Genomic DNA, 15,674 nt, shown 5'->3' on the forward strand with positions numbered 1-15,674 from the left:
AGCGTTATAAGAGGGGCTGATATCAGTCACATATGATGTAATGTCTGGAGGTTATATCAGTACTGGAGCGTTATAAGAGAGGCTGATATCAGTCACATATGATGTAATGTCTGGAGGTTATATCAGTACTGGAGCGTTATAAGAGAGGCTGATATCAGTCACATATGGTGTAATGTCTGAAGGTTATATCAGTACTGGACCGTTATAAGAGGGGCTGATATCAGTCACATAAGATGTAATGTCTGGAGGTTATATCAGTACTGGAGCGTTATAAGAGGGGCTGATATCAGTCACATATGGTGTAATGTCTGAAGGTTATATCAGTACTGGACCGTTATAAGAGGGGCTGATATCAGTCACATATGATGTAATGTCTGGAGGTTATATCAGTACTGGAGCGTTATAAGAGAGGCTGATATCAGTCACATATGGTGTAATGTCTGAAGGTTATATCAGTACTGGACCGTTATAAGAGGGGCTGATATCAGTCACATAAGATGTAATGTCTGGAGGTTATATCAGTACTGGAGCGTTATAAGAGGGGCTGATATCAGTCACATATGGTGTAATGTCTGGAGGTTATATCAGTACTGGATCGTTATAAGAGGAGCTGATATCAGTCACATATGGTGTAATGTCTGGAGGTTATATCAGTACTGGAACGTTATAAGAGGCTGATATCAGTCACATATGATGTAATGTCTGGAGGTTATATCAGTACTGGAGCGATATAAGAGGGGCTGATATCAGTCACATATGATGTAATGTCTGGAGGTTATATAAGTACTGGAGCGTTATAAGAGGCTGATATCAGTCACATATGGTGTAATGTCTGGAGGTTATATCAGTACTGGAGCGTTATAAGAGGAGCTGATATCAGTCACATATGGTGTAATGTCTGGAGGTTATATCAGTACTGGAGCGTTATACGAGGCTGATATCAGTCACATATGATGTAATGTCTGGAGGTTATATCAGTACTGGAGCGTTATAAGAGGGGATGATATCAGTCACATATGATGTAATGTCTGGAGGTTATATCAGTACTGGAGCGTTATAAGAGGCTGATATCAGTCACATATGATGTAATGTCTGGAGGTTATATCAGTACTGGAGCGTTATAAGAGAGGCTGAAATCAGTCACATATGGAGTAATGTCTGGAGGTTATATCAGTACTTGAGCGTTATAAGAGGCTGATATCAGTCACATATGGTGTAATGTCTGGAAGTTATATCAGTACTGGAGCGTTATAAGAGCGGCTGATATCAGTCACATATGGTGTAATGTCTGTAGGTTATATCAGTACTGGAGCGTTATAAGAGGCTGATATCTGTCACATATGGTGTAATGTCTGGGGGTTATATCAGTACTGGAGCGTTATAAGAGCGGCTGATATCAGTCACATATGGTGTAATCTCTGGAGGTTATATCAGTACTGGAGCGTTATAAGAGGCTGATATCAGTCACATATGGTGTAATGTCTGGAGGTTATATCAGTACTGGAGCGTTATAACAGGCTGATATTAGTCACATATGATGTAATGTCTGGAGGTTATATCAGTACTGGAGCGTTATAAGAGGAGCTGATATCAGTCACATATGATGTAATGTCTGGAGGTTATATCAGTACTGGAGCGTTATAAGAGGGGCTGATATCAGTCACATATGGTGTAATGTTTGTAGGTTATATCAGTACTGGAGCGTTATAAGAGGGGCTGATATCAGTCACATATGGTGTAATGTCTGTAGGTTATATCAGTACTGGAGCGTTATAAGAGGGGCTGATATCAGTCACATATGGTGTAATGTCTGTAGGTTATATCAGTACTGGAGCGTTATAAGAGGGGCTGATATCAGTCACATATGGTGTAATGTCTGTAGGTTATATCAGTACTGGAGCGTTATAAGAGGAGCTGATATCAGTCACATATGATGTAATGTCTGGAGGTTATATCAGTACTGGAGCGTTATAAGAGGGGCTGATATCAGTCACATATGGTGTAATGTCTGTAGGTTATATCAGTACTGGAGCGTTATAAGAGGCTGATATCTGTCACATATGGTGTAATCTCTGGAGGTTATATCAGTACTGGAGCGTTATAAGAGGCTGATATCAGTCACATATGGTGTAATGTCTGGAGGTTATATCAGTACTGGAGCGTTATAAGAGGCTGATATCAGTCACATATGATGTAATGTCTGGAGGTTATATCAGTACTGGAGCGTTATAAGAGGGGCTGATATCAGTCACATATGATGTAATGTGTGGAGGTTATATCAGTACTGAAGCGTTATAAGAGGCTGATATCAGTCACATATGATATAATGTCTGGAGGTTATATCAGTACTGGAGCGTTATAAGAGGGGCTGATATCAGTCACATATGGTGTAATGTCTAGAGGTTATATCAGTACTGGAGCGTTATAAGAGGGGCTGATATCAGTCACATATGATGTAATGTCTGGAGGTTATATCAGTACTGGAGCGTTATAAGAGGCTGATATCAGTCACATATGATGTAATGTCTGGAGGTTATATCAGTACTGGAGCGTTATAAGAGAGGCTGATATCAGTCACATATGGTGTAATGTCTGAAGGTTATATCAGTACTGGAGCATTATAAGAGGGGCTGATATCAGTCACATAAGATGTAATGTCTGGAGGTTATATCATTACTGGAGCGTTATAAGAGGGGCTGATATCAGTCACATATGATGTAATGTCTGGAGGTTATATCAGTACTGGAGCGTTATAAGAGGCTGATATCAGTCACATATGATGTAATGTCTGGAGGTTATATCAGTACTGGAGCGTTATAAGAGCGGCTGATATCAGTCACATATGATGTAATGTCTGGAGGTTATATCAGTACTGGAGCGTTATAAGAGGCTGATATCAGTCACATATGGTTTAATGTCTGGAGGTTATATCAGTACTGGAGCGTTATAAGAGGAGCTGATATCAGTCACATATGGTGTAATGTCTGGAGGTTATATCAGTACTGGAGTTTTATAAGAGGCTGATACCAGTCACATATGATGTAATGTCTGGAGGTTATATCAGTACTGGAGTTTTATAAGAGGCTGATATCAGTCACATATGGTGTAATGTCTGGAAGTTATATCAGTACTGGAGCGTTATAAGAGGCTGATATCTATCACATATGGTGTAATGTCTGGGGGTTATATCAGTACTGGAGCGTTATAAGAGCGGCTGATATCAGTCACATATGGTGTAATGTCTGTAGGTTATATCAGTACTGGAGCGTTATAAGAGGCTGATATCAGTCACATATGATGTAATGTCTGGAGGTTATATCAGTACTGGAGCGTTATAAGAGGGGCTGATATCAGTCACATATGATGTAATGTCTGGAGGTTATATCAGTACTGGAGCGTTATAAGAGGCTGATATCAGTCACATATGATGTAATGTCTGGAGGTTATATCAGTACTGGAGCGTTATAAGAGAGGCTGATATCAGTCACATATGGTGTAATATCTGAAGGTTATATCAGTACTGGAGCGTTATAAGAGGGGCTGATATCAGTCACATATGATGTAATGTCTGGAGGTTATATCAGTACTGGAGCGTTATAAGAGGCTGATATCAGTCACATATGATGTAATGTCTGGAGGTTATATCAGTACTGGAGCGTTATAAGAGAGGCTGATATCAGTCACATATGGTGTAATGTCTGAAGGTTATATCAGTACTGGAGCGTTATAAGAGGGGCTGATATCAGTCACATAAGATGTAATGTCTGGAGGTTATATCAGTACTGGAGCGTTATAAGAGGGGCTGATATCAGTCACATATGATGTAATGTCTGGAGGTTATATCAGTACTGGAGCGTTATAAGAGGCTGATATCAGTCACATATGATGTAATGTCTGGAGGTTATATCAGTACTGGAGCGTTATAAGAGGGGCTGATATCAGTCACATATGATGTAATGTCTGGAGGTTATATCAGTACTGGAGCGTTATAAGAGGCTGATATCAGTCACATATGGTTTAATGTCTGGAGGTTATATCAGTACTGGAGCGTTATAAGAGGAGCTGATATCAGTCACATATGGTGTAATGTCTGGAGGTTATATCAGTACTGGAGCGTTATAAGAGGCTGATATCAGTCACATATGATGTAATGTCTGGAGGTTATATCAGTACTGGAGCGTTATAAGAGGGGCTGATATCAGTCACATATGATGTAATGTCTGGAGGTTATATCAGTACTGGAGCGTTATAAGAGGCTGATATCAGTCACATATGATGTAATGTCTGGAGGTTATATCAGTACTGGAGCTTTATAAGAGAGGCTGATATCAGTCACATATGGTGTAATGTCTGGAGGTTATATCAGTACTTGAGCGTTATAAGAGGCTGATATCAGTCACATATGATGTAATTTCTGGAGGTTATATCAGTACTGGAGCGTTATAAGAGAGGCTGATATCAGTCACATATGGTGTAATGTCTGGAGGTTATATCAGTACTGGAGCGTTATAAGAGGCTGATATCAGTCACATATGATGTAATGTCTGGAGGTTATATCAGTACTGGAGCGTTATAAGAGAGGCTGATATCAGTCACCTATGGTGTAATGTCTGGAAGTTATATCAGTACTGGAGCGTTATAAGAGGCTGATATCTATCACATATGGTGTAATGTCTGGGGGTTATATCAGTACTGGAGCGTTATAAGAGCGGCTGATATCAGTCACATATGGTGTAATGTCTGTAGGTTATATCAGTACTGGAGCGTTATAAGAGGCTGATATCAGTCACATATGATGTAATGTCTGGAGGTTATATCAGTACTGGAGCGTTATAAGAGGGGCTGATATCAGTCACATATGATGTAATGTCTGGAGGTTATATCAGTACTGGAGCGTTATAAGAGGCTGATATCAGTCACATATGATGTAATGTCTGGAGGTTATATCAGTACTGGAGCGTTATAAGAGAGGCTGATATCAGTCACATATGGTGTAATATCTGAAGGTTATATCAATACTGGAGCGTTATAAGAGGGGCTGATATCAGTCACATATGATGTAATGTCTGGAGGTTATATCAGTACTGGAGCGTTATAAGAGGCTGATATCAGTCACATATGATGTAATGTGTGGAGGTTATATCAGTACTGGAGCGTTATAAGAGGCTGATATCAGTCACATATGGTGTAATGTCTGGAGGTTATATCAGTACTGGAGCGTTATAAGAGGGGCTGATATCAGTCACATATGATGTAATGTCTGGAGGTTATATCAGTACTGGAGCGTTATAAGAGGCTGATATCAGTCACATATGATGTAATGTCTGGAGGTTATATCAGTACTGGAGCGTTATAAGAGGGGCTGATATCAGTCACATATGATGTAATGTCTGGAGGTTATATCAGTACTGGAGCGTTATAAGAGGCTGATATCAGTCACATATGGTTTAATGTCTGGAGGTTATATCAGTACTGGAGCGTTATAAGAGGAGCTGATATCAGTCACATATGGTGTAATGTCTGGAGGTTATATCAGTACTGGAGCGTTATAAGAGGCTGATATCAGTCACATATGATGTAATGTCTGGAGGTTATATCAGTACTGGAGCGTTATAAGAGGGGCTGATATCAGTCACATATGATGTAATGTCTGGAGGTTATATCAGTACTGGAGCGTTATAAGAGGCTGATATCAGTCACATATGATGTAATGTCTGGAGGTTATATCAGTACTGGAGCTTTATAAGAGAGGCTGATATCAGTCACATATGGTGTAATGTCTGGAGGTTATATCAGTACTTGAGCGTTATAAGAGGCTGATATCAGTCACATATGATGTAATTTCTGGAGGTTATATCAGTACTGGAGCGTTATAAGAGAGGCTGATATCAGTCACATATGGTGTAATGTCTGGAGGTTATATCAGTACTGGAGCGTTATAAGAGGCTGATATCAGTCACATATGATGTAATGTCTGGAGGTTATATCAGTACTGGAGCGTTATAAGAGAGGCTGATATCAGTCACCTATGGTGTAATGTCTGGAAGTTATATCAGTACTGGAGCGTTATAAGAGGCTGATATCTATCACATATGGTGTAATGTCTGGGGATTATATCAGTACTGGAGCGTTATAAGAGCGGCTGATATCAGTCACATATGGTGTAATGTCTGTAGGTTATATCAGTACTGGAGCGTTATAAGAGGCTGATATCAGTCACATATGATGTAATGTCTGGAGGTTATATCAGTACTGGAGCGTTATAAGAGGGGCTGATATCAGTCACATATGATGTAATGTCTGGAGGTTATATCAGTACTGGAGCGTTATAAGAGGCTGATATCAGTCACATATGATGTAATGTCTGGAGGTTATATCAGTACTGGAGCGTTATAAGAGAGGCTGATATCAGTCACATATGGTGTAATATCTGAAGGTTATATCAGTACTGGAGCGTTATAAGAGGGGCTGATATCAGTCACATATGATGTAATGTCTGGAGGTTATATCAGTACTGGAGCGTTATAAGAGGCTGATATCAGTCACATATGATGTAATGTGTGGAGGTTATATCAGTACTGGAGCGTTATAAGAGGCTGATATCAGTCACATATGGTGTAATGTCTGGAGGGTATATCAGTACTGGAGCGTTATAAGAGGGGCTGATATCAGTCACATATGATGTAATGTCTGGAGGTTATATCAGTACTGGAGCGTTATAAGAGGCTGATATCAGTCACATATGATGTAATGTCTGGAGGTTATATCAGTACTGGAGCGTTATAAGAGGAGCTGATATCAGTCACATATGATGTAATGTCTGGAGGTTATATCAGTACTGGAGCGTTATAAGAGGGGCTGATATCAGTCACATATGGTGTAATGTCTGGAGGTTATATCAGTACTGGAGCGTTATAAGAGGGGCTGATATCAGTCACATATGATGTAATGTCTGGAGGTTATATCAGTACTGGAGCGTTATAAGAGGCTGATATCAGTCACATATGATGTAATGTCTGGAGGTTATATCAGTACTGGAGCGTTATAAGAGGGGCTGATATCAGTCACATATGATGTAATGTCTGGAGGTTATATCAGTACTGGAGCGTTATAAGAGGGGCTGATATCAGTCACATATGTTGTAATGTCTGGAGGTTATATCAGTACTGGAGAGTTATAAGAGGGGCTGATATCAGTCACATATGATGTAATGTCTGGAGGTTATATCAGTACTGGAGCGTTATAAGAGACTGATATCAGTCACATATGATGTAATGTCTGGAGGTTATATCAGTACTGGAGCGTTATAAGAGAGGCTGATATCAGTCACATATGGTGTAATGTCTGAAGGTTATATCAGTACTGGAGCGTTATAAGAGGGGCTGATATCAGTCACATAAGATGTAATGTCTGGAGGTTATATCAGTACTGGAGCGTTATAAGAGGGGCTGATATCAGTCACATATGGTGTAATGTCTGGAGGTTATATCAGTACTGGAGCGTTATAAGAGGGGCTGATATCAGTCACATATGATGTAATGTCTGGAGGTTATATCAGTACTGGAGCGTTATAAGAGGCTGATATCAGTCACATATGATGTAATGTCTGGAGGTTATATCAGTACTGGAGCGTTATAAGAGGGGCTGATATCAGTCACATATGATGTAATGTCTGGAGGTTATATCAGTACTGGAGCGTTATAAGAGGCTGATATCAGTCACATATGGTGTAATGTCTGGAGGTTATATCAGTACTGGAGCGTTATAAGAGGAGCTGATATCAGTCACATATGGTGTAATGTCTGGAGGTTATATCAGTACTGGAGCGTTATAAGAGGCTGATATCAGTCACATATGATGTAATGTCTGGAGGTTATATCAGTACTGGAGCGTTATAAGAGGGGGTGATATCAGTCACATATGATGTAATGTCTGGAGGTTATATCAGTACTGGAGCATTATAAGAGGCTGATATCAGTCATATATGATGTAATGTCTGGAGGTTATATCAGTACTGGAGCGTTATAAGAGAGGCTGATATCAGTCACATATGGTGTAATGTCTGGAGGTTATATCAGTACTTGAGCATTATAAGAGGCTGATATCAGTCACATATGGTGTAATGTCTGGAAGTTATATCAGTACTGGAGCGTTATAAGAGGCTGATATCTGTCACATATGGTGTAATGTCTGGGGGTTATATCAGTACTGGAGCGTTATAAGAGCGGCTGATATCAGTCACATATGGTGTAATGTCTGGAGGTTATATCAGTACTGGAGCGTTATAAGAGGCTGATATCAGTCACATATGATGTAATGTCTGGAGGTTATATCAGTACTGGAGCGTTATAAGAGGGGCTGATATCAGTCACATATGATGTAATGTCTGGAGGTTATATCAGTACTGGAGCGTTATAAGAGGCTGATATCAGTCACATATGATGTAATGTCTGGAGGTTATATCAGTACTGGAGCGTTATAAGAGGGGCTGATATCAGTCACATATGATGTAATGTGTGGAGGTTATATCAGTACTGGAGCGTTATAAGAGGCTGATATCAGTCACATATGGTGTAATGTCTGGAGGTTATATCAGTACTGGAGCGTTATAAGAGGGGCTGATATCAGTCACAGATGATGTAATGTCTGGAGGTTATATCAGTACTGGAGCGTTATAAGAGGCTGATATCAGTCACATATGGTGTAATGTCTGGAGGTTATATCAGTACTGGAGCGTTATAAGAGGGGCTGATATCAGTCACATATGATGTAATGTCTGGAGGTTATATCAGTACTGCAGCGTTATAAGAGGCTGATATCAGTCACATATGATGTCATGTCTGGAGGTTATATCAGTACTGGAGCGTTATAAGAGGGGCTGATATCAGTCACATATGATGTAATGTCTGGAGGTTATATCAGTACTGGAGCGTTATAAGAGGGGCTGATATCAGTCACATATGTTGTAATGTCTGGAGGTTATATCAGTACTGGAGCGTTATAAGAGGGGCTGATATCAGTCAGATATGATGTAATGTCTGGAGGTTATATCAGTACTGGAGCGTTATAAGAGGCTGATATCAGTCACATATGATGTAATGTCTGGAGGTTATATCAGTACTGGAGCGTTATAAGAGAGGCTGATATCAGTCACATATGGTGTAATGTCTGAAGGTTATATCAGTACTGGAGCGTTATAAGAGGCGCTGATATCAGTCACATAAGATGTAATGTCTGGAGGTTATATCAGTACTGGAGCGTTATAAGAGGGGCTGATATCAGTCACATATGGTGTAATGTCTGGAGGTTATATCAGTACTGGAGCGTTATAAGAGGGGCTGATATCAGTCACATATGATGTAATGTCTGGAGGTTATATCAGTACTGGAGCGTTATAAGAGGCTGATATCAGTCACATATGATGTAATGTCTGGAGGTTATATCAGTACTGGAGCGTTATAAGAGGGGCTGATATCAGTCACATATGATGTAATGTCTGGAGGTTATATCAGTACTGGAGCGTTATAAGAGGCTGATATCAGTCACATATGGTGTAATGTCTGGAGGTTATATCAGTACTGGAGCGTTATAAGAGGAGCTGATATCAGTCACATATGGTGTAATGTCTGGAGGTTATATCAATACTGGAGCGTTATAAGAGGCTGATATCAGTCACATATGATGTAATGTCTGGAGGTTATATCAGTACTGGAGCGTTATAAGAGGGGCTGATATCAGTCACATATGATGTAATGTCTGGAGGTTATATCAGTACTGGAGCGTTATAAGAGGCTGATATCAGTCATATATGATGTAATGTGTGGAGGTTATATCAGTACTGGAGCGTTATAAGAGAGGCTGATATCAGTCACATATGGTGTAATGTCTGGAGGTTATATCAGTACTTGAGCGTTATAAGAGGCTGATATCAGTCACATATGGTGTAATGTCTGGAAGTTATATCAGTACTGGAGCGTTATAAGAGGAGCTTATATCAGTCACATATGGTGTAATGTCTGGAGGTTATATCAGCACTGGAGAGTTATAAGAGGGGCTGATATCAGTCACATATGATGTAATGTCTGGAGGTTATATCAGTACTGGAGCGTTATAAGAGGCTGATATCAGTCACATATGATGTAATGTCTGGAGGTTATAGCAGTACTGGAGCGTTATAAGAGGGGCTGATATCAGTCACATATGGTGTAATGTCTGGAGGTTATATCAGTACTGGAACGTTATAAGAGGGGCTGATATCAGTCACATATGATGTAATGTCTGGAGGTTATATCAGTACTGGAGCGTTATAAGAGGCTGATATCAGTCACATATGATGTAATGTCTGGAGGTTATATCAGTACTGGAGCGTTATAAGAGGGGCTGATATCAGTCACATATGATGTAATGTCTGGAGGTTATATCAGTACTGGAGCGTTATAAGAGGGGCTGATATCAGTCACATATGGTGTAATGTCTGGAGGTTATATCAGTACTGGAGCGTTATAAGAGGGGCTGATATCAGTCACATATGATGTAATGTCTGGAGGTTATATCAGTACTGGAGCGTTACAAGAGGCTGATATCAGTCACATATGGTGTAATGTCTGAAGGTTATATCAGTACTGGAGCGTTATAAGAGGGGCTGATATCAGTCACATAAGATGTAATGTCTGGAGGTTATATCAGTACTGGAGCGTTATAAGAGGGTCTGATATCAGTCACATATGGTGTAATGTCTGGAGGTTATATCAGTACTGGGGCGTTATAAGAGGGGCTGATATCAGTCACATATGATGTAATGTCTGGAGGTTATATCAGTACTGGAGCGTTATAAGAGGCTGATATCAGTCACATATGATGTAATGTCTGGAGGTTATATCAGTACTGGAGCGTTATAAGAGGGGCTGATATCAGTCACATATGATGTAATGTCTGGAGGTTATATCAGTACTGGAGCGTTATAAGAGGCTGATATCAGTCACATATGGTGTAATGTCTGGAGGTTATATCAGTACTGGAGCGTTATAAGAGGAGCTGATATCAGTCACATATGGTGTAATGTCTGGAGGTTATATCAGTACTGGAGCGTTATAAGAGGCTGATATCAGTCACATATGATGTAATGTCTGGAGGTGATATCAGTACTGGAGCGTTATAAGAGGGGCTGATATCAGTCACATATGATGTAATATCTGGAGGTTATATCAGTACTGGAGCGTTATAAGAGGGGCTGATATCAGTCACATATGTTGTAATGTCTGGAGGTTATATCAGTACTGGAGCGTTATAAGAGGGGCTGATATCAGTCACATATGATGTAATGTCTGGAGGTTATATCAGTACTGGAGCGTTATAAGAGGCTGATATCAGTCACATATGATGTAATGTCTGGAGGTTATGTCAGTACTGGAGCGTTATAAGAGAGGCTGATATCAGTCACATATGGTGTAATGTCTGGAGGTTATATCAGTACTGGAGCGTTATAAGAGGGGCTGATATCAGTCACATAAGATGTAATGTCTGGAGGTTATATCAGTACTGGAGCGTTATAAGAGGGGCTGATATCAGTCACATATGGTGTAATGTCTGGAGGTTATATCAGTACTGGAGCGTTATAAGAGGGGCTGATATCAGTCACATATGATGTAATGTCTGGAGGTTATATCAGTACTGGAGCGTTATAAGAGGCTGATATCAGTCACATATGATGTAATGTCTGGAGGTTATATCAGTACTGGAGCGTTATAAGAGGGGCTGATATCAGTCACATATGATGTAATGTCTGGAGGTTATATCAGTACTGGAGCGTTATAAGAGGCTGATATCAGTCACATATGGTGTAATGTCTGGAGGTTATATCAGTACTGGAGCGTTATAAGAGGAGCTGATATCAGTCACATATGGTGTAATGTCTGGAGGTTATATCAATACTGGAGCGTTATAAGAGGCTGATATCAGTCACATATGATGTAATGTCTGGAGGTTATATCAGTACTGGAGCGTTATAAGAGGGGCTGATATCAGTCACATATGATGTAATGTCTGGAGGTTATATCAGTACTGGAGCGTTATAAGAGGCTGATATCAGTCATATATGATGTAATGTGTGGAGGTTATATCAGTACTGGAGCGTTATAAGAGAAGCTGATATCAGTCACATATGGTGTAATGTCTGGAGGTTATATCAGTACTTGAGCGTTATAAGAGGCTGATATCAGTCACATATGGTGTAATGTCTGGAAGTTATATCAGTACTGGAGCGTTATAAGAGGCTGATATCTGTCACATATGGTGTAATGTCTGGGGGTTATATCAGTACTGGAGCGTTATAAGAGCGGCTGATATCAGTCACATATGGTGTAATGTCTGGAGGTTATATCAGTACTGGAGCGTTATAAGAGGCTGATATCAGTCACATATGATGTAATGTCTGGAGGTTATATCAGTACTGGAGCGTTATAAGAGGGGCTGATATCAGTCACATATGATGTAATGTCTGGAGGTTATATCAGTACTGGAGCGTTATAAGAGGAGCTGATATCAGTCACATATGGTGTAATGTCTGGAGGTTATATCAGCACTGGAGAGTTATAAGAGGGGCTGATATCAGTCACATATGATGTAATGTCTGGAGGTTATATCAGTACTGGAGCGTTATAAGAGGGGCTGATATCAGTCACATATGATGTAATGTCTGGAGGTTATATCAGTACTGGAGCGTTATAAGAGGAGCTTATATCAGTCACATATGGTGTAATGTCTGGAGGTTATATCAGCACTGGAGAGTTATAAGAGGGGCTGATATCAGTCACATATGATGTAATGTCTGGAGGTTATATCAGTACTGGAGCGTTATAAGAGGCTGATATCAGTCACATATGATGTAATGTCTGGAGGTTATATCAGTACTGGAGCGTTATAAGAGTGGCTGATATCAGTCACATATGGTGTAATGTCTGGAGGTTATATCAGTACTGGAGCGTTATAAGAGGGGCTGATATCAGTCACATATGATGTAATGTCTGGAGGTTATATCAGTACTGGAGCGTTATAAGAGGCTGATATCAGTCACATATGATGTAATGTCTGGAGGTTATATCAGTACTGGAGCGTTATAAGAGGGGCTGATATCAGTCACATATGATGTAATGTCTGGAGGTTATATCAGTACTGGAGCGTTATAAGAGGGGCTGATATCAGTCACATATGGTGTAATGTCTGGAAGTTATATCAGTACTGGAGCGTTATAAGAGGGGCTGATATCAGTCACATATGATGTAATGTCTGGAGGTTATATCAGTACTGGAGCGTTATAAGAGGCTGATATCAGTCACATATGATGTAATGTCTGGAGGTTATATCAGTACTGGAGCGTTATAAGAGAGGCTGATATCAGTCACATATGGTGTAATGTCTGAAGGTTATATCAGTACTGGAGCGTTATAAGAGGGGCTGATATCAGTCACATAAGATGTAATGTCTGGAGGTTATATCAGTACTGGAGCGTTATAAGAGGGTCTGATATCAGTCACATATGGTGTAATGTCTGGAGGTTATATCAGTACTGGAGCGTTATAAGAGGGGCTGATATCAGTCACATATGATGTAATGTCTGGAGGTTATATCAGTACTGGAGCGTTATAAGAGGCTGATATCAGTCACATATGATGTAATGTCTGGAGGTTATATCAGTACTGGAGCGTTATAAGAGGGGCTGATATCAGTCACATATGATGTAATGTCTGGAGGTTATATCAGTACTGGAGCGTTATAAGAGGCTGATATCAGTCACATATGGTGTAATGTCTGGAGGTTATATCAGTACTGGAGCGTTATAAGAGGAGCTGATATCAGTCACATATGGTGTAATGTCTGGAGGTTATATCAGTACTGGAGCGTTATAAGAGGCTGATATCAGTCTCATATGATGTAATGTCTGGAGGTTATATCAGTACTGGAGCGTTATAAGAGGGGCTGATATCAGTCACATATGATGTAATGTCTGGAGGTTATATCAGTACTGGAGCGTTATAAGAGAGGTTGATATCAGTCACATATGGTGTAATGTCTGGAGGTTATATCAGTACTTGAGCGTTATAAGAGGCTGATATCAGTCACATATGGTGTAATGTCTGGAAGTTATATCAGTACTGGAGCGTTATAAGAGGCTGATATCTGTCACATATGGTGTAATGTCTGGGGGTTATATCAGTACTGGAGCGTTATAAGAGCGGCTGATATCAGTCACAAATGGTGTAATGTCTGGAGGTTATATCAGTACTGGAGCGTTATAAGAGGCTGATATCTGTCACATATGGTGTAATGTCTGGGGGTTATATCAGTACTGGAGCGTTATAAGAGCGGCTGATATCAGTCACATATGGTGTAATGTCTGTAGGTTATATCAGTACTGGAGCGTTATAAGAGGCTGATATCTGTCACATATGGTGTAATGTCTGGGGGTTATATCAGTACTGGAGCGTTATAAGAGCGGCTGATATCAGTCACATATGGTGTAATGTCTGGGGGTTATATCAGTACTGGAGCGTTATAAGAGGGGCTGATATCAGTCACATATGGTGTAATCTCTGGAGGTTATATCAGTACTGGAGCGTTATAAGAGGCTGATATCAGTCACATATGGTGTAATGTCTGGAGGTTATATCAGTACTGGAGCGTTATAACAGGCTGATATCAGTCACATATGATGTAATGTCTGGAGGTTATATCAGTACTGGAGCGTTATAAGAGGAGCTGATATCAGTCACATATGATGTAATGTCTGGAGGTTATATCCGTACTGGAGCGTTATAAGAGGCTGATATCAGTCACATATGATGTAATGTCTGGAGGTTATATCCGTACTGGAGCTTTATAAGAGGCTGATATCAGTCACATATGGTGTAATGTCTAGAGGTTATATCAGTACTGGAGCGTTATAAGAGGGGCTGATATCAGTCACATATGATGTAATGTCTGGAGGTTATATCCGTACTGGAGCGTTATAAGAGGCTGATATCAGTCACATATGGTGTAATGTCTAGAGGTTATATCAGTACTGGAGCGTTATAAGAGGGGCTGATATCAGTCACATATGATGTAATGTCTGGAGGTTATATCAGTACTGGAGCGTTATAAGAGGGGCTGATATCAGTCACATATGATGTAATGTCTGGAGGTTATATCAGTACTGGAGCGTTATAAGAGGCTGATATCAGTCACATATGATGTAATGTCTGGAGGTTATATCAGTACTGGAGCGTTATAAGAGGGGCTGATATCAGTCACATATGATGTAATGTCTGGAGGTTATATCAGTACTGGAGCGTTATAAGAGGCTGATATCAGTCACATATGGTGTAATGTCTGGAGGTTATATCAGTACTGGAGCGTTATAAGAGGAGCTGATATCAGTCACATATGGTGTAATGTCTGGAGGTTATATCAGTACTGGAGCGTTATAAGAGGCTGATATCAGTCACATATGATGTAATGTCTGGAGGTTATATCAGTACTGGAGCGTTATAAGAGGGGCTGATATCAGTCACATATGATGTAATGTCTGGAGGTTATATCAGTACTGGAGCGTTATAAGAGGCTGATATCAGTCATATATGATGTAATGTCTGGAGGTTATATCAGTACTGGAGCGTTATAAGAGAGGTTGATATCAG

The sequence above is a fragment of the Phyllobates terribilis genome, unplaced genomic scaffold, assembly GCF_046119375.1.
Source record: "Phyllobates terribilis strain yellow unplaced genomic scaffold, ASM4611937v1 Scaffold_1201__1_contigs__length_364750, whole genome shotgun sequence".
NCBI classification, from domain to species: Eukaryota; Metazoa; Chordata; class Amphibia; order Anura; family Dendrobatidae; genus Phyllobates; species Phyllobates terribilis.